At 43.9% G+C, this 21,639-nt stretch overlaps 1 protein-coding gene across 1 annotated transcript in view; it reads right to left on the bottom strand.

The window, feature by feature from the left end:
- LOC124619988 (leucine-rich repeat-containing protein 24) overlaps nucleotides 1-21,314 on the bottom strand; it is a 67,546-nt gene extending 46,232 nt beyond the window's left edge. Inside the window, exon 1 of the mRNA XM_047146652.1 lies at nucleotides 21,217-21,314. The gene's annotated coding sequence lies outside the window, so the exon portion shown is untranslated. The remainder of the gene's footprint in view (nucleotides 1-21,216) is intronic.
- Between the last annotated feature and the right edge of the window lie 325 nt (nucleotides 21,315-21,639).

Here is a 21,639-nt window from a genome sequence, read left to right as displayed (position 1 = left end):
CAAATTTATGGCCCTCTGCGACGAAATAATGTTTCTATTTGACAAGATACTTTCCCAAATCCCGGGAAAGGAGCTATGTGACGAGCCACCGAACAATGTCGTCTATGAATCCTTGGGGTCGATTCAGCCTGCCCTTCAAGATCAGTTAACAGATAAAAAAATCTTTAAGATATATTTATTGCGACTCAATGCACGTAAGTCGGATGAACGATGGGCACGTCTGTGTAGCCACAGCAGGGAAAGTTTGCGACAAATATGAAAGAAAGATAAACGTGGTAGAGAAAAAAAGTAGTATGATTGAGACACATCCTTAAATATAAAACATTACATACAAATAAAAATGTGCAACAAACAAGTGAAATCCACAGATTTCTAGAAACACAATGCACAAATTACAAAATTGCAGATTCCACAATTAATGTAGAATAGGAATTAAGTAAAATAGTAAGATAAAAAGAGTATGAAGTGTTATTTATTCTGTCACAAACTAAACACAAAAATATACACGTTCCAAGGTTTACCGACGAATGTGAGACGCTTTTCATAATCGTTTACTGTAAAATAAATTTATTGAGCCATAAAATGTATATCATTATAATACGATACAGCTCTCTCTTCCTCTGTCATCCTCTCTATCTGTCTCGCTCTATCTCTCTCTCTCTGTCTCTCTCTCTCTCTCTCTCTCTCTCTCTCTCTCTCTCTCTCTCTCTCTCTCTCGCCCCCCCCCTCTCTCTCACTGTCTCGCACATACACACACACACACACACACACACACACACACACACACACACACACACACAGACACGCGCGCACAATATATCACTTGGAATTATTCCTAATGTCGATAGCATTTCTGTTGAATTATTCCCAAAGAAATAGAACAATATGGTTCCAGAGACCTGCTCAAGTCTCAACAACTTCATGATACACCATGCAAGTGGAAGCGACGAATGTCACATCATAGATATTTCACACTTCAAGAGGTCTCTGGAACGATATAGTTTCATCTAATTTGAGCCCCTACGTCTGAGCAGCAATCCCCCACTTCCTTCGACGTTGAAGTGTTACTCCAATGTAGCTGAAGAGCCTCTCCGTTGCTATTCGAGTTCAGGGGGAAAACAGAGTGGGCTGAGGCGTGAATGGGAATCTGGATGACGTTGTTTAGAGCTACTGCCCAAGGTGGCATAGTGGTTAGTGGCTAGTACACCAGCCTATTAGCAGGAGACGTTGATTCGAATCCCGACTTTGGTACAGATTTTCATTCTTCACTTCAGTCTGCATATATACATCACACTCCTTAATGTTTATGCAAAGGATTACGAAATATGCTGCTGTGATCTACTGTTTGACTACCTAGACGACGCAGGCTTTCGTACACCCCTATATTGGCAACCAGAGCACGGTTATTCCAAGCAGTAAACAAAACAGCGTTCGTGCTGAACTCTATTCGCGTGCCACCCCAAGAACAAAGAACATGGCTTGTTAACGTGATGGAGAGTGCTTGCGTCAGTCGCCAGCGATTTGCCTTCGGTGACACGTTTGCCGCTTTGCTGCTCTGCCAATTACGTCGTCCGATTTAACGAATTCTAATCGCTACCGCCGTTTCCAATTATCGGCGTCGCCTGGATTCGCAGGTGCCTTATTATTCGATATCCGAAATCCGATTACAGCAATATTCATTACATAGGACCGGTCGCACTTAGCAGGGCCGCGACGGGCCGCTCTGATTTGAGGCAATGCACGGGCCAGCGGATTTTCCTAACGACCACCTGGCACTGCTTTTACTGCAGAGTCGGTACGAGCATACTTTCCTTTGCTACGATCGGCTACACCATTTGTGGATGGCGCTCCCGAGAATATTTTTAAATAACACAGTCGATTGAAAATATTTACAGTTTTTATTATTCCTTGTTAATATTCACTTACACTGAAATATTTCTTTAGGGGACCCTCGCACGCTCAATATTTACTGCACAATGTATTGAAGGGTATTTTGTTGAAAATACTATCACTCGCTCAATATACACTGACGGAAGAAATATCAAAACAACAAGATGATGTTGGGCGACATAAACGAAGGTTGGTAAGCGTGTTTCTAGTGAGAACGCAAATAAGGTTTGTTTTAAATACGCGCAGTAACGATTGTCAGTTAGTAACCAAGAGTGGACGTGGTGACGCGATGTTAGCCAAGAATGCCTTTAAGGTGACAAAGATCTCGTGTTTCTTGTCTTGCGCAAGGCGTTCGATACAGTTCCCCACAGTCGTTTCATGATCAAAGTAAGAACATATGGACGATCAGGCCAATTGTGTGATTGGATTGAAGTGTTCCTAGATAACAGAACGCAGCATGCCATTCTCAATGGAGAGAAGTCTTCCAAAGTAACTGTGATTTCAGGTGTGCCGCAGGGGAGTATCGTTGGATCGTTGCTATTCACAATATACATAAATCACCTTGTGGTTAATATCGGAAGTTCACTGAGGCTTTTTGCGGATGATGCTGCAGTATATCGAGAGGTTGTAACAATGGAAAATTGTACTGAAATGCAGGGGGATCTGCAACGAATAGACGCATGGTGCAGGGAATGGCAATTGAATCACAATGTAGATAAGTGTAATGTGCTGCGAATACATAGAAAGAAATATTATTTATCATTTAGCTACAATATAGCAGATCAGCAACTGGAAGCAGTTAATTTCATAAATTATCTGGGAGTAGGCATTAGGAGTGTTTGAAAATGGAATGGTCATATAAAGTTGATCGTCGGTAAAGCAGGTGCCAGACAGATTCATTGGAAGAATCCTAAGGAAATGCAATCCGAAAACAAAGGAAGTATGTTACAAAAAAATGGTTCAAATGGCTCTGAGCACTATGGGACTTAACATCTGAGGTCATCAGTCCCCTAGAACTTAGAACTACTTAAACCTAACTAACCTAAGGACATCACACACATCCATGCCCGTGGCAGGATTCGAACCTGCGACCGTAGCAGTCGCGCGGTTCCGGACTACAGCGCCTAGAACCGAATGGCCACCGCGGGCGGCTAAATATGTTACAGTACACTTGTTCGCCCACTGCTTGAATATTGCTCACCAGTATGGGATCCGTACCAGGTAGGGTTGATAGAACAGATAGAGAAGATCCAACGGGTAGCAGCGCCCTTCGTTGCAGGATCATTTAGTAATCGCGAGAGCGTTACGGAGATGGCAGATAAACTCCAGTGGAAGACTCTGCAGGAGAGACGCTCAGTAGCTCGGTACGGGCTTTTCTTGAAGTTTTGAGAACATACCTTCACCGAGGAGTCAAGCAGTATATTGCTCTCCTACGTATATCTCGCGAAGAGACCATGAGGATAAAATCAGAGAGATCAGAGCCCACACAGAGACATACCGACAATCCTTCTTTTCACGAACAATACGAGACCGGAATAGAAAGGAGAACCGATAGAGGTACTCAAAGTACCCTCCGCCAAACACTGTCAGGTGGCTTGCGGAGTATGGATATAGATGTAGATATAGAAGTCGGCATTATCAACACCCCACTGAGTTTGAACGATGTCGTGTAATCCGAGGAGCTGGATGTTCCTGCTGGTATATTGCAGAAAATCTTGGTAGGAATGTAAACATTGTACAGGACTGCTGGCAGCTGCGGTCACGAGAATGTACGGCCTTAAGAAGACGAGGCAAAGGACGGCCACGTGGCACTGCTCAGAGGGGAGACAATAGTGTTCGGCGTTTCGCTGCGGCGCATTGTACTGCATCTGCGGCAGTAATTTAGCAGTAGTTGGCACCACAGTGACACAAGGCACTGCTACAAATCGGTTACTTCGAGGACAGCCCCAAGCCAGAAGCCCCGTAGGGTGCACTGCACTGACTGCAAACCACCGGAATTAGCGAGTTCAGTGGTGTCAAGTGAGAGCTAGTTGTAGGGCAAGGTGGAGGTATGCTGAGTTTTCTGATAAAAGCCATGTTGGTTAAAAAGAGGCCGATCGAGGAGGAGCTGCAACCAACATGCGTGCTAGTCACGCTGGACCAAAACCCGGAGCCATACTCTGGACTGTGATTTCCTGTGACAGCAGGAGCGCTCTCGTGGTTATCCGAGCATCCTGGCTACAAATTTGTACGTCAGTCTAGTGAGTCGACCTGCCGTGCTGCCATTCATGGACAACATTCCAAGGGCTGCTTTCTAAAAGGATAGTGCTCGTCCCAAATATTGTGGTTTTAACCCAACATGCTCTACAGTGTTTCGACATGTTGCCTTGGCCTGGACAATCCGAAGATCTGTCTCTAATCGAAAACTTATGGGACATTCTAGGACGACGACTCCAGCGACATCCGCAAACAGCATTAACCGTCCCTGTATTCACCGACCTAGTGGAACAGCCACGGAACTCCATCTTACAAACTGACACCAACACCCTCTATGCATGTTTGCACGCTTGCATTCAACTTCTGGTGGTTGCACCGGTCATTCATGTACCTGCATTTCACATTTCCAGTGGTATGTCTCGTGCTTAGATTAGCCAATGTTCTTGCAATGTTAACCAATCAAATATATTATCTAAACAAATATATTCGCGAAATTTCATTATTATTTATTCATTAATTTTTTTTTATGTTGCGATTTTGTGATTTTTCTCGTCAGTGTATTATATCGTGAGCGGGTAGTATTGCGCAGTAAACGTCATTTCCTGCCATTATCGAGAGAAATTCAATTTGTTCCGAACGATTTTCCGCAAAGAACCTAAAAAATATAAGTGTCACTAGTTCAGGAAGCACTGTAGAGGATTTATATTAAACGACCATCCATTACTTAAAGAAATGAAATTTCTGACTGTTTAGGAATAGCCAGATACCTCGTTGTCCACGGGAAGTTAAAGATCGTGATGTCATGACAGCAAGCGTTTTTTTCCCTTCTTTTCTTGTAGTTGTTCTATGAATTGATAAATAAAATCAGGTCATATGTTCAGTGTGCATACATGTTTGTATTTCCTTCTTACTACATTTGTTACACCACAGAAGTAAGGTCATTCAACCTCTCAATCCACGATCCGTAAATTACCGTTTTATTTACTTTGGAACAGTTGTTACGGTACAGTAACATACAGAACATAGCACATATACACGTTAAATTGCACAGTTCGGTTAATTTGTAATTAATTGTTCTTGTGGCTTACGAATATATATGCAGTAGTGAATGAGTCCCAATCCGTACGAAATATTTATCGGAAGCTTTTCAGACTTATTTCCCACTTTTTGCTTTATCTGTGGTTATCTGTGGTTCCGTTTTGTTGGAAAAAAAAACCTCAATCGCGGAGCGCCGACGTGGTCGCAACAGTGTTATAAATGGCGCGTTCCGTGCATAAATACTGCGCAATAATATTGTGCCGTTGTTGGCCTCACATTTTTACGCAATATATTCACACAATATCATTGCGCAATAGATGATGAGAATCTGAGAGCCCTTTATTCGTAGATGTGGATACGTAATAATTTTTTTGTGTCTCCTGTGTTAGTGCCCAAGATTTGTTCCCCCAAGACTGTCTCCGTCCGTATAAACACATCTAATTTATAGAAAGTCTCTTTAAACACACAGTTGTGTGATTTTTTGTTAGAATCAGTCACTTCGTCATATTTCTAAGATATGATTCGAAACTGACTGCAACAGAAGTAAACTGATAAATAGAGTCTAGAAATTCTTAACAGTTTTTTGTCATAGCTTTTTAAAATTTGAAGTGTTTACCTATGAGTGACTATCAGGAGCGACCTAGAAGTGGAATGACCACATAAAACAAATATTAGGAAAAGCATATGCCAGACTATTATTCACTGGAAGAACCTTAAGAAAATGTAATTCATCCGTGAAAGCAATGACCTATAGCAATGACCTATATGGCCGATTCTTGAGTTTTGATAATGAATGTGGGAGCCTTACCAGGTAGGATGAACACAAGAGACAAGTGATATCAAACAAAGAGCGACGAGTTTCATCATGTGGTAATTTAACCGGCGCGAGAGAATACGGAGATGCTCAACAAATTCCTGTGGCACACGCTACATGAGAGGCGTTGTGCAACACGGAGAGGTTTACTATTGAAATTCCTGGAGACTACGTCCAAGGAAGAGTTCTCCCACACACGTCTCGTGAAATGACCAAAACGAGAAAGTCCGAGAAATTAGCGCTAAAACGGATTTTACTCAATAATCTCTCTTCCCACGCGCCATTTGTGAATGAAACAGGAAGGAGAGGATCAGACAGCGCTACAAGAACTACCTTCTGACAAACACGCTTAGGTGTCTTCTGATGTATAAATTCTGACCTAGAGTTATTTATGTCTTGTTATTTCCTCTTATTATCAAGTCCATCAATTTTTAAATATAAAGCACGAATTTATAAATCGTATAAAACATCAAATTATGTGCTGTGCGTAAAACAGAATTACTTTTATAACAGAATTAAGTGTATTTGTGATCGTTAGTGTTTCAATAACTTCCTGACACGTTTCGGCCACTGTCAGTCTAAAAAAAAAGATTTGAAATAGAATTCGGGTTTTTAAACTCAGCGTTACATAAAACACAATGTATTTATTTTCTGTTTACCCAGTCATGTTCCGACACCCATACGTCGTATTCTGAGGGTTTCGACTTATTTCTAAAACTGTATTTCTTGTGAAAATGGATTTCTAATCGTCAAGAAGATGGTGAGACACAATATCCCTAACAACTTTATTGGATATGCCATTCGTTTACTTAAAGACACAGAAATTTTCATTAAAGTTGGTAACAGCAGCATCGAACCAAAGAAGACGAGTACTGAATCACGTAAGGGTCAGTTCTCTCATCGATACTGTTTCATATTTACACCTTCAATATGCACACTGTTTTTGACATCAACATTAAAGTACAAAGGAACGGTGATGATTTGTGTATACGTGCAATAAGCGACAGCTGAGGAGAACGACAGTGTAAAATGGACGCACCCTACTGGCTGGAAGACAAAGGACTAACAATTTCACGGACCACGTCTGCTGTGAGCGTCTACACCAGACATCGGAGGCAAGACGTCCTGTCTATGACGCTAGGAGCAAATGCTCTTCTGGTGAAACCAGTCTAGAAATATCTTAGGCAGCACACCGACAGTAAATCAAGTAGTAGCGAAATATGAGAAAAACATTAAGTATTAAGAGCATTGGCAGTCGTGCAATAGGGCGCGGACTATTAAACACACAATTACGTATATTTTGACATAGTGCGGTCGCGTCTGGACTACGGAAGCAAATTCTGCGGATTGGCGAAGGGCGCGTTACTGCAAAACATAATACGATACAATAAACAAGTTTTGGTGCCGTGAAGTCAACCGCAACAAATGCAGTACTTCCGCGAACTAACTAACCACACCTGTAGTGAGCAGCAAGAATATGAGCATAAAATTCCTAACGAAGGGAGCTGATTTGCAGAGGACGGTTTGTTGTCTTGCATCTTGTATAGGCATGCGTATTCAAATACAGAGATATGCATACAGGCAGAATACGGCGCTGCGGTCGGCAACGCCTGAAAAAGACAAAAAGTGTCTGGCGCAGATGTTAGATCGGTAACTGCTGTTACAAAGGCTGGTTATCAATTGTTAAGTGAGTTGGAACGTGGTGTTATAATCGGTGCACGAGCGATGGGATACAGCATCTCCGAGTTAGCGATGAAGTGGCTATTTTGCAGTACGACCATTTCACGAATGTACCGTGGATATCAGTAATCCGGTAAACCATCAAATCCCCGACATCGCTGCGGCCGGAAAAAGATCCTGCAAGAACTGGACCAACGACGACTGAAGAGAATCGTTCTACGTGACAGAAGTGCAACTCTTCCGCAAATTGTTGCAGATTTCTATGATGGGCCATCAACAAGTGTCAGCTTGCGAACCATTCAACGAATCATCATCGATATGTGCTTTCGGAGCCGAAAGCCCTCTCGTGTATCCTTCATGACTGTACGGCACAAAGCTTTACGGCTAGTCTGGGCCCGTCAACACCGAAATAGGACTGTTAACGACTGGAAGCAAGTTGCCTGGTCGGACGAGTCTCGTTTCAAATTGTATAGAGCGGAATGACGTGTACGGGTATGGAGAGAACCACATGAACCGTGGACCCTGCATGTCAGCAGGGAACTGTTCAGTCTGGTGAAGGCTCTGTAATGGTGTGGGTAATACGCAGTTGAAGTGATACTGGACCTCTGATACGTCTACATACGACTCCGACAGGTGACACGATTGTCCATTTTGCATTTCAACGGTCTTTGGCAATTCCAACAGGACAATGCATTATGCCACACGTCCAGAATTGCTACAGAGTGGCCTCAGGTACGCTCTTCTGAGTTTAACCAATTCCGTTGGCCATCAGACTCCCCAAACATGAACATTAATGAGTATATCTGGAATGTCTTGCAAAGTGATGTTCAGAAGAGATCTCCACCCCCTCGTACTCTTACCGATTTATGGACTGCCCTTCAGGATTCATGGTGTTACTTACCTCCAGCGCTACCTCAGGCATCAGTCGAGTCCATGCCAAGTCGTTGTGCAACAATTCTGAGAGCTCGCTGGGGCCCTACACGGTATTAGGCAGGTGTAGCAGTTTCTTTGGCTCTTCGGTGTACTGTATGTTACATGTTTAATTATTGATCCTGTGAGAATTAGGCTGCAATTTATGGAGGCAGCACCAGACTTTCGAGTACCCATCTCCGTCCGGCGACTACTTGTTTTCGATCAATGTTACGTATGTATTTTCGTTGAAGTTGACGTGAGATTTAGTCTGCCATCTTCGTCAACTATTTCAAGTCACGCTTTGTGCGAGCTGCGAGCCAAAAATTCCACAGACGAGGATAATCCACACAGACTCCTCAAATAACCAGGAGGAATACCTAAGCGCGAGCGTGATTCAAGCAAAAGCAGCCAAGGGAAAAAAACTAAAATTACGGAAGAGCTTACGGCCATCTGTGAAATCCTTAAGTACTGCTATAAGATTTCGAAGGAAAACTTTGTTATCTTCTCGATCTCTAATCCAGCACTCACTCTCCTTAAGTATGTCTATCGTGGGCATAAAAGCTACCCGTTAGCCGACGATATGACAGCATACGTAAATTAACTGCAAAATAATGGCCACAGAATCTCCATGTATTGGATTAAAGAGTACAACAACGTACTGGGCACTGAGGCCATTGACACTCTAAGTAAGCAATGACCTCAAGAGACTATACATTCACTCTAGTTGAGGATCTGTTGTCGACTTACAGGAAGATGAATCTGACTGAGTGGTCCAAAGAATGACAAGCTTCCCAAGCAAATCAAGGGAAACACTATGACCAGGTAACACCAGTACAGCGTTGGTACTATCGACTTTAGCGTTCGCTAAAATTTACCACAACGCAGTTGAAGTTCAATCACTGTCGATCAGCACAGCACCTACACGGTATACGCACGATATCATCCACCTTGATGACGGCGGCGAAGTGAAAGTTACAATGTAGATACCATTTGCACGCGTCAGCCGGTAGGATCTCACATCAAAATTGCAAAAAAAAAGTTACGAGGATCGGTGCCAACATTACTGGCAACCACAGACATCGCAGTAGTCACTAACTATTGACACCAAGGACAACTCCGAAAGTATGATAGGAGCTGAAATATTAGCGGGACTAGTTTCATGGGACAACGGGGACCATAATGTGACGTTGGTTATTTGTTGGTAGGTGGAGTCGCTTCAGAAATATGAAGGTCGATTTTGTTTTTTTAAAATGGGATGCTGAAGTTTGGTACTTATTTTCTGATTGCGTCTATCGAGTCGAATCCAATGATGTGTAACAGTAAGGTCTTTGAAGGTTAAAGAACGTCAAAAAAGTGACATTAACGTCCATTTACAGAAGGCTGCTTTCTTCTTATGGTGGACTGAGTGGTATTCCTTATCACTCCCGCACTTATCGAAGCATATGCTCTGACAATTCTCTCTCGCATACCTTCAGGTGTAGTTGGAACGTCTTTATAAACAATGTCTTTTACGAATCCCCACAAGAGAAAATCCAGAGGTGTCCAGTACGGCGAACGAGCCGGCTACGACACATCTCCTCAACGTCCAATCCAACGATTTGGGAATTGTCTCTGCAACTTATTTCCAGCCATCAGCGGAAAATGTGCCGGACACCCATCGTGTTGATATCACATTCTGTTTCTTGTTGCTAAAGGTACTTCTTCCAATAGCAGACCTAATGTTTCTTGCAGTAATGTGGTGTAATTTCTACCAGTTAGGTTTCCTTCGATGAATAGGGGCCTATTATTATGTCCTACAGAATCCCACACCATATATTTACCGACCACGGTTTTTGGTGAGCAACATGCCGCAGCCAACATGGATTGTTGCCCAATAATGCATGGTATGCAAATTAACATTTCCATGGTTCGTGAACATAGCCTCGTCAGTAAATAAAATCAAATTAATAAATGTGTCAATGTGTCATCCCTCTGAATCTGAAGTTGAGCCCATCGGCTGAATTCAGTACGACGCATACAATCCGTACCAGTTAATTCTTGGTGGAGGCTGATATGGTAAGGATGATATTTACGGCGATGCAGAACACGAACAACACTACTCTGGCTCATTCCAGATTCCCTTGGGATATGACACCAACTAACACAAGGTACCAATTCCCTTTTCCTCGTTAGTAACTTTCTTTTGCCGGATATGTTTCCGATGCGTTAAAGTTCCAGTTGTTCCCAGTTTATCATAAACATATTTAAATGAACGACGTGTAGGATGAGTACGTTGAGGATATCTTTCAGCGTTTAAGTCTCTACCTCCAGTAAATTTCGTTAGCGTTCTCCGTAAATGAGAAGCATATCGACTTGTGCTTCGAATGAATATATCCTTTACACTTGCTTGATTCGACGATACTAGTCCTACCGTTCCTGTTAGTGTTGTACTGCCAAACTGTCGAATGGTGTTTACATGCTAATGGCACGTTAGATGGATACACCGTATTAGGCAAATATTTACTGTTTGCACGATATACAAGAGAATTATCAGAGCATTTGCGTCGATAAGTGCAGAAGTAATATGGAATGCCACTCAATGCATGATAAAAGATTGCAGCACTGCATTTATACCAACCGTCATCACTTCGAACACCTTATGTAAATGGACGTTCATGCCACCTTTGTGGCCTTCGTTGACCTTCAAATGGCTCTGAGCACTATGGGACTTAACATCTATGGTCATCAGTCCCCTAGAACTTAGAACTACTTAAACCTAACTAACCTAAGGACATCACACAACACCCAGTCATCGTTGACCTTCACAGGCCTTACTGTTACACATCATTGGATTCGTCTCGATAGCCGCTATCAGAAAATAAGTTCCAAACTATAGCATCCCATTTAAGAAACCAAAATTGACCTTCATATCTCTGAAGCGATCCCACCTAGAAACAAAAAACCAAAGTCATGTTACGGCCCCTACTTTCCAATGCAACATTTGTCCCGCAAACTTTTCACCTACTATCATACTTTCGGAGTTATTCTTGGTGGCAATAGTTAGTGACTCAACCTGTATAAAAAACTTGCTCCATTCTGTCGGAAGCGATTACAGAAATGTGTACTACCTGACGTGAACTAAACAACTTTTATGCAATCTCAGTATCTTATTTCAAGTTTTGGTACCCATACGTGTTGTCATTATGACTTACTCACGTGAATGGCTGTATGGGGAAAACTCGAAGGCCAATAAAACAAAACAAAACAAAATAAACGCTATTTGGTTTCTTTGTCCGTAATTTACAGACATTCTTTTTTTCGTTCATCATAACTTATACCTCTTATTCTTGTGGCCCTTTCTTCCTGTCCGCTTCTTTCAAAAATCATTACTATTGGGAATAGTGGTGGCAGCAGTAGTAGTAATAGTAGTAGCAGTAGTAGCAGAGTTGCCAGTAGTAGTAGTGCAGCAATTAATAGTATTACCACTTTTTTCGGTTTACATCGTAGTTTATCTCATCTATGTACTTATTTCCCAATCACTGTACATCTATATCTATATCTACATCCATACTCTGCAAGCCAACGGTTGGTGCGTGGCGGAGGGTACTTTTAAGTATCTCTATCGGTTCTCCCTTCTGTTCGAGTCTCGTATTATACGTGGAACGAAAGATTGTCGGTATACCCCAGTGTGGGCTCTAATCTCTCTGATTTTATCCTAATGGTCTCTTCGCGAGATATACATAGGATGGAGCAATATACTGCTAGACACCTCGGTGAAGGTATGTTCTCGAATCTTCAACAAAAGCCCGTACCGAGCTACTGAGCATCTCTCCTGCAGAGTCTCCCACTGGAGTTTATCATCCCCGTAACGCTTTCGCGATTACTAAACGTTCCTGTAACGAAGTGCGCTGCTCTCCGTTGGATCTTCTCTCTCTCTTCTGTCCACCCTATCTGGTACGGATCCCACACCAGTGAGCAGTATTCAAGTAGTGGGCGAACAAGCGTACTGTAACCTACTTTCTTTGGTTTAGGACTGCATTCCCTTAGGATTCTTCCAATGAATCTCAGTATGGCATCTGCTTTACCGACAGTTAATTTTCTATCGTCATTCCATTTTAAATCACTCCTAATGCCTACTCCCAGATAATTTATGAAATTAACTGCTTCCAGTTGCTGACCTGCTATATTGTAGCTAAATGATAAATAATATTTCTTTCTATGTATTCGCAGCACATTACACTTATCTACATTGTGATTCAGTTGCCATTCCCTGCACCATGCGTCAATTCGTTGCAGATCCCCCTGCATTTCAGTACAATTTTCCATTGTTATAACCTCTCGATATACAACAGCATCATCCGCAAAAAGCATCACTGAACTTCCGATGTTATCCACAAGGTCATTTATATATGTGTGAATAGCAACGGTCCTACGACACTGCCCTGCAGCACACCTGAAATCACTCTTACTTCGGAAGTCTTCTCTCCATTGAGAATGACATGCTGCGTTCTGTTATCTAGGAACTCTTCAATCCAATCACACAATTGGTCTGATAGTCCATGTGTTCTTACTTTGTTCATTCAACGACTGTGGGGAACTGTATCAACGCCTTGTGGAAGTCAAGAGACTATAGTTGTCACTATTCATTTAGCTGACATTGTATATAAACCTTCGTCTTTAAATTTTTTAATTTATTTTGACCATCTTGTTGGAAGAAGTGAAGCATCAGATCGAAGTTTCTCGGCATGACTTCCTTGGGTGGATAAAGAATAATATTAAATGAAACAGAAACATTGTCCTGCATATGCAATTATGCCGTAGTTAGAGAAGCAGTAGAGATTAAAACGTGTGTGAATAGCTCCAACAGGCACAGCGGCAACATAATCGTAGTGGCAAGTACAAGTGAACTCTGGATGCTGAAAAGATGCAGAGAAATGTACTGAACTGTTTGCGTTCTCACAAAAGCGATTGCACCACTGAGTTACGATAAGGGGAGGTGGCGCTACACATTTACGTTATACGTTGTTTTGAAGTGGGTGACGCCATGTTAGATGCCCCAAAACAATGACAGACGATTGCTTCTTCTTCGTAATTTCTGTAGCGTGCGGGCAACACTTTTAAACAGAAAATGTTACAGTGCTTCCATGCATAATACAGTGTTAGGAAGGCATTTTCAGGTGTTTTTCCCAAAAAAATGGTTCAAATGGCTCTGAGCACTATGGGACTCAACTGCTGAGGTCATTAGTCCCCTAGAACTTAGAACTAGTTAAACCTAACTAACCTAAGGACATCACAAACATCCATGCCCGAGGCAGGATTCGAACCTGCGACCGTAGCGGTCTTGCGGTTCCAGACTGCAGCGCCTTTAACCGCACGGCCACTTCGGCCGGCGTGTTTTTCCCCTTTTTTGCCTTAAGTGCTTATTTGATCCAGTAATACAACGCATTTCGTGTCGCTAACGTAACATGATTTCTTCATACATTTCAAACAACAAAGGACTGAAGTACGTGATATGAAAAGACTTCTTTCGTAATACAGTAATTTTTTTAATACGGACTGCCGAACCATGTTCGGTGCATTTTCTCTTTTGGAAATGCTGAGAACATATAATGTGTGAGTAAAAGGTTTGTGGGCGTTGCTGCAGTCTATTTGCTACGTCCGATGTGGTTATATAAGCACCGATATGTAAGCAAACTACTGGTGTGGCATTCACGTCTTAACGACTTGCATGTGGTGAATGTGGAAACGTGACTAATGGCGACATTACTACGAAATGCGTCCAAACAGGATCAACGCTCTGTTATTCTTTTCTAGGATGCCGACGACAAACACCGGTAGACGTCCGTCGGAGAACGAAGAATTTGTGTGAGGCAACATGTCTGTCGGAAAGGGAATGGAATGGTGCGCCGAGTTTCGTGCTGGGCGCGTTTCGACACAAGAAACCGGTCGATGTCGAAGTCCAGCCTCATCCATTAAGGGCAACTAAAGTCGGTGACGCTCGAGCGTCCGTCCTAAAATCCCGATCTCTCTCCACGCGATTATCATGCCTCTGCTCCCATATAGAAGGGCCTTAAGGGTCGATGATTTCTGTTGGACGAGTATGTACAGCAGATAGTTACGGGCTCCTTCACGCAACAGGACACGATGTTTTACCAAATGGGTACCTTCAACCTGGTGTGTCATTGGTATGATTGCCTCAGTGCTAATGACAACTGGCATATCGATTCCGGACTGTATGGCCTTCGAAGGGAAACTTCTTGCTGGCCCCTTACATTTTGCTATATTTAGTCGGTTTCCAGCCATTCCTTCTCGCAGTGTTTACCCAGAGAGATTCTCGAGTTGCGCTGATGGGAAACCTGAAGTCAAATGACGGAAACAATACCAGTATGTTAAAAGTAAATATCGCTACAAAAATTCATGCATATAAAAATAAACATCGTTTGAACGAGGCCACTTGTTAATGAAACGTCATTCCTTTATCTTTAAGTGTATACGATAATCAGAATGATTGCCACACAAGTAAATGACATAAGCTGGCATTTTTTGTGTCAAGACTTGCACCATTAGCCAATGGTTGGAATACGTAACATGGTGGATGTCGTCCTTATATTTGTGACGTAATGACAGTCCCCCTTCTACTTCCACGGCTAGCATCATCAATGGCGATACGGTCACTACTTCTGGTAGTGTGAGACAACGCTAGATAGCTATCAATCATAAGTGATCTACCTACTACAAACGATTACCGCTACAACAGCTATGACAGTTCGTCATTCCCGACGTAGGTGATGGTGGGGATCGTCGACAACTCGAGATTTTAGCGAGATATAAGCCTAGAAATTGTTATAAAAGAGTTGAAAATCCCAGATTTGTTGTGAAAAACGGTGCAATAGCCCCAACATGTCAAAGTGAAATGAAGGTCTGTTTCCCTGCTGCCCTTATCACATGAGCAACTTCAATGAAATATTACAACGTCTACCTTACCGTGGGAAATTAAAATGTACGTTATCGAAAATTTATACAGACGTGCGTCATGAAGGCTGCAGTTAATCTATTCACCTACTACTATATCCGAATCAGAATAACAACGTGATTGATGTCTAGCTGTTTACACGGCTACTACCATAGCAACAGCCAATGAGAAAACTCGCTTGGCCGCACTTCATATTCCGTTCACCGTTGTCAAATGTCTCTGCTACTGCAGGTAACGGCTACAGTGTCCAGTTGTAGACAACACACGCGGCCGGTACCGTAAACAGTTGTGATCCGTTTCTCTGTGTGCTTATTTCCTCTGGGCGGCGAGCTTATTTTGAGCTACAGAATGCTTGAAGGCTGCAGCGGAAAAATGTGATTTCTTAACGGAAAATTCTGTGATTTGCTCACGTTTTGCGTGGCGAGACACATGAGTATGAATGCGCCGTGTGGGAGTATTTCGAGAATGAGTGAGATACACTGTGAATCTATTGACTCTCACAAATGTAGTCGAAAGAACTGGATAAGCGTTGAAGATGCATAAGGACACTGTCGACAAAGTTTGTAAGGAGATATACTGTGCAGAAGGGAAAGAGCGTGGTTCATTCTAACTACGGACACTCGGGAAGGTAGAAGGACAGAACCACAAGTAAAAAAAACTGGACCCTTTTCCTGTTGCTGTTCGTCACCACAAATATGGATATTACAAGAGAAAAGAAAATCCATCTATAAAAATAAGCTGTGCGTTACTCTTCGCTATGCAGAGTTATTTAGTGGCAGCAAGACTCCTTTGTTAATGGTTGTGAGAGCCCTGATTTAGGTGCAAAAAATTAATACACGGGAAATTGTGATGAAGAGAGGTGACATCGTAGCGTGATATTGTTAGTTTTTAAGAGGTATCATTAATGTGCCGTTTGAAAACATTCTGTTGCTCAACGAGACCTGGATCAACACCGGTCATTCCATCACAAAGGACTGGAAATTATAGCACAAGTGGAAGTTCTGCTGTTCCTTTGGATAAGGGCGTTTGAATTATTGTCTTGCATACTGTCCGGTTTAGTTCCTAAGTTCCTCCTTGTTCAGATACCGAAGGCAATAAGCGACCACGAGGGGGAAATGAACGAGAACCACGACAGTTTTCTGAAGCGGTTCAAGGAACAATTAATGGAAAATATAAATCGGCTGTCTATCATTGTAATGGATAATGAACCATAGCATTCAGTTATCAAACTGTTACATGAAGCAATAGTACAAATAACGCCAGAGAACGCGAGTAGCGTTATACGCCACACAGAAACGGTCGTTAAAGAAGCACAGAAAAGTAAAGTAAGTGTAGAAAGTAATACTGATAATATAATTATATACACTCACGCTCATAAATTAAGGATAATTGCAGAATGTGATGCCACACAACGTGGCACTACAGAAAAATGGCGCCAATAGCGTAGTCACATAGAGAACACTCACAACACTGATCTGTAAGACCACGGTATTGGTGATTAAGTTGAGGAAACCGCCCCGAAACACATGTGCTACAAAACACCATTGTTTTCTGCGCATGTATCCCGACATCAATATGGGATATGATCACCATACACACGTATACAGGCCGCACAACGGGTTGGCATACTGCGGATGAGGTGGTCGAGCAGCTGCTCCCATTCTTGCACCAGTGCCTGTCGGAGCTCCTGAAGTGTTGTAGGGGAATGAAGACTTGCAGCGATACGTCGACCGAGAGCATCCCAGACGTGCTCGATGGGGTTTAGGTCTGGAGAACAGGCAGGCCACTATTCGCCTAGTATCTTCTGTTTCAAGGAACTCCTCCACGATGGCAGCTCGGTGGGGCCGTGCGTTATCATCCATCAGAAGTAAGGTGGAACCCAATGCACCCCTGAGAAGGCGGACACACTGGTGCAAAATGACGCCCCAATACACGTGACCTGTTACAGTTCGTCTGTCAAAGACATACAGGGGTGTAGTGCGCCAATCATAATCCCACTCCACACCATCAAACCACGACCTCCATACAGTTCCCTTGCAATGACGTTAATGGGTTGGTATCTGATTCCTAGTTCACGCCAGATGAAAACCCGGTGAGAATCACTGTTGAGACTATACCTGGACTCGCCCGTGAACATAACCTAGGACCACTGTTCCAATGACCATGTACTGTGTTCTTGACACCAAGCTTTACGGGCTCTTCTGTGACTAGGGGTCAGTGGAATGCACCTTGCGGGTCTCCAGCCGAATGAATCATGTCTGTTCAGTCGTCTGTAGACGGTGTGTCTGGAGACAATTGTTCCAGTGGCTGCGGTTAGGTCCCAAGCGAGGCTACCCGCAGTACTCCGTGGCCGTCTGCGGGCACTGATGGTGAAATATCGGTCTTCTTGTAGTGTTGTACACTGTGGACGTCCCGTAATGTAGCGCCTGGACACGTTTCCTGGCTGCTGGAATCGTTGCCATAATCCTGAATCTTGAGATCACGCTTTTTGGCACACGGAGAGCCCGTGCTACGACCTGCTTTCTTAGTCCAGCCTCCATTCGCCCTAGTATTCTACCCCTCATAACGTCATCAATATGTGTTGTTTGAGCCATTTTCAATACACAGTCTCCATTATCATGTCTGAAAACGTCTGCACACTTCTCGCTGCACCGTACTCTGACATGCACCAACACACCTCTGCATATGCGGACTGCCGCCAGCGCCACTGTGAGACGAACGCAGGTCAAATGCACCGCATAGTCATACCCCGAGGTGGTTTAAACCCGCAAACCGCCCACCAGAGCGTTGTTTCACCATGTATCATCAATATCCAAAATTTATGAGCATGAGCGTATTTGGACAATTCCAGTGACTCTTCCGCGGACCAAAGCCCATAATGGTAACGTCGAGGATGACAGTGGTTTAGAACAGGCATGTACCCTTTGCCATAATTCGTCTTTATTTTTGTGTTTATGTTTCATAATTTCGACTGAATGGAGTGTATTGCACTTGCACAATAACCCTCATCCAATCATTAAGGAATACTCCTCTGTACAAATATGACACTCTAAATGCCCATTACAGTGATTGGTAATTATTTAAGCAGTTGTACTATTTTAATATTGTTTGACATTGTATTTACATGAACGATTCAGATATATTGTAGCATCCCTATCGTAACGAATACGACAACTGAACGTCATTAGTCCTTATTATTGTAAACGACAGTGCGCTAGCTGTTGCTTTTGTTGCGATATACAAATCCACTGAAGCGCCAAAGAAACAGATATAGGCATGCGTATTCAAATACAGAGAGATGCAAACAGCCAGAAAACGGCGCTGTGGTCTGCGACGCCTGTATAAGACACCAAGGGCCTGGCGCAGTTGTTAGATGTGTTACTGCTGCTACAATGGCAGGTTATCAAGATGCAAGTGAGTTTGAACGTGGTATTATAGTCGGCGCACGAGCGATGGGACACAGAATCACCGACCTAGCGATCAAGTGGGGATTTTCAAGTACGACTGTTTCACGAGTGTGCAATTAATGTCAGGAATCCGGTAAAACATCAAATCTGCGACATTGGCGCGGCTGGAAAAAGATCCTGCAAGAACGGGACCAATAACCACTGAAGAGAATCGTTCAATGTGACAGAAGTGCAACTCTTTCGCAAATTGCTGTTTTTTCCATGCTGGGCCATCAACAAGTGTCAGCGTGCGAACTATACGCAGAAACATCATCGATGTATGCTTTCCGACCGAAGACCCACTACTGTACCATTGATGACTGCAAGACACAAAGCTTTACGCCTCGCCTTGGACGGTCAACACCGAAATTGGACTGTTGATGACAGGAAACATTTTGCCTGGTCGGACGAGCCTCGTTTCAAATTGTATCGAGTAGATGGACGTGTACGGGTATGGAGACAACCTCATGAATCCATGAAGCCTAGACCCTGCATGTCGGCAGGGGCTGCTCAAGACGATGGAGGCTCTGTAATGGTGTGGGGAACGTGCAGTTGAAGAGATATGGGACCCATGACACGTCTAGATACGACTCTGATAGGCGACACGTACGTAAGCATCCCGTCCGTTCACCATGCTTTACATTCATGTCCATTGCGCATTCCGGCAGACTTGGGCAATTCCAGCAGGACAATGCGACACCTCGCACGTCCAGAAATGCTACAGAGTGCCTCCAGGAACTCTCTTCTGAGTTTAAACACTTCCCCTGGCCACCAAACTCGCCAGACATCAACAATATTGACCACATCTGGGAAGCCCTGCAACGTGCTGTTCAGAAGAGATCTCCACCCCCTCGTACTCCTATGGTTTTATGGGCAGGCCTGTGGGATTCCTGGTGCCAATTCCCTCCAGCACTGCTTCAGACTTTAGCCGAGTCCATGTCACGTCGTGTTGCGGCATTTCTGCATGCCCGCAGGGGCCCTACACGATATTAGGCATGCGTCCTAGTTTCCGCGGCTCTTCAGTACAATAGGAACACGGTATCATTTTATACACTGGAGTGCTTTTGTTAAGCCACAAGGATATTACGATTCTGTACAGCGAACTCCGTACCGTACATGAAAAGGAGGCGTGAGAAGGTAGTCCAGTATGGAACCGCATAGCTGTTGTTGCTACAGCCCCGTTGCGCTTGCGCGCACCGACGAACCAACAACATCGCCCCCTTCGAGGCTGGACTGCGCTTTCCTGAGTTAATCACTTTGTTATTACAATGAAATGAACACCCTTAGCTCCTTACAGGCGTTGACATGTCAACGGGGACAGATGAAGATGTGTGCTCCGACAGGGACTCGAACCCGGGATCTCCTGCTTACATGGCAGACGCTCTATCCATCTGAGCCACCGAGGACACAGAGGATAGCGTGACTGCAGGGATTTATCTCTGGCACGCCTCCCGCGAAACCTACATTCTCAACGTATTGTCCCGCACTACATTCGTAGTGCCCCCGCCCATTATACTCATTACTCGCGGCGCGTTGCCGATTCCCGTAAGAGTTCGGACATGTCCGAAAGAACAGATACCATCTTAGTAAATATACACTTTGTTATTATCATCCGTGTATGTTGTTCGGAAGCTACTGAAGTGGTTGAAGGGCGTTTGTGTAAACAACTTGCACTGAATTCGCCTGGAGAATTTGCAATCAACGCTTGTGGCTCGAAAATGGTCCTTCTGTTTTTAGTGACAAGATAAACATTGTTGCTAACTATGTTATGAGAAGCTCCACAGCTCCTAACGTTTCCGACAACTACCTTAACTAAGTCTGTGAACTGTTCTGGAGAGATCAAGGTAGGACTGGTTCAAATGGCTCTGAGCACTACGGGAGTCAACTGCTGAGGTCATTAGTCCCCTAGAACTTAGAACTAGTTAAACCTAACTAACCTAAGGACATCACAAACATCCATGCCCGAGGCAGGATTCGAACCTGCGACCGTAGCGGTCTTGCGGTTCCAGACTACAGCGCCTTTAACCGCACGGCCACTTCGGCCGGCCGTAGGACTGGTATTGTAATATGGAGATGCTATTAACTGAGGTGATGACGATTTAGAATCTAAGGTATTCTGATTCAATAGCAACGATTTGAAGATTTTGGTACAAAACACTTCACTAGAATTTGCCGAAATCGTGCACATAGTGTCACGAAAAGCAGAACATCAAGTTGACGCTTTACCAATACCGTGTTCAAAACTACTTCTTACAATGTTGCTTCGCACATTGTTTCTAATCACTAACCTCTTCGAAAATCTGCTGAAGGGGTTCGCGGAAACACTATACGTCGGTACCACGTGCGTTGGCCCACGCGTCCGGCGACCGACTGCGTTCGAGTGGCGCCTGGCCTGTGTAAGTAAGTGCCGCGAATCGTGCATCCGCCGCAGCAGTGGTAGCCCTTACGTCACACTCCGCTAAAAGCACGCTGGAAGACGGCACGCACACAAGGCATGCGCCTCAGCGGCCGATATCCCGGTTCAGCGGGATGGCGACTCGTCCCGCTGTTTACTGTTTTTGCGCTATAAGTCTTCGTACAAGTGGATTGGGCGCTCGACCCGGCCGGCAAGCAGTCGTCAAGGCGAGCGCGCAGTTAAATGCTCGGCCATTCCGGGAACCGCCAGCTGATGTCATCGGGCATGTGACCGAGATAGCAGCACTCAGCCTTCC

This window comes from Schistocerca americana, chromosome 6 (assembly GCF_021461395.2).
Source record: "Schistocerca americana isolate TAMUIC-IGC-003095 chromosome 6, iqSchAmer2.1, whole genome shotgun sequence".
Taxonomy (NCBI): domain Eukaryota; kingdom Metazoa; phylum Arthropoda; class Insecta; order Orthoptera; family Acrididae; genus Schistocerca; species Schistocerca americana.
This window is presented reverse-complemented; position numbering and strand designations above follow the sequence as displayed.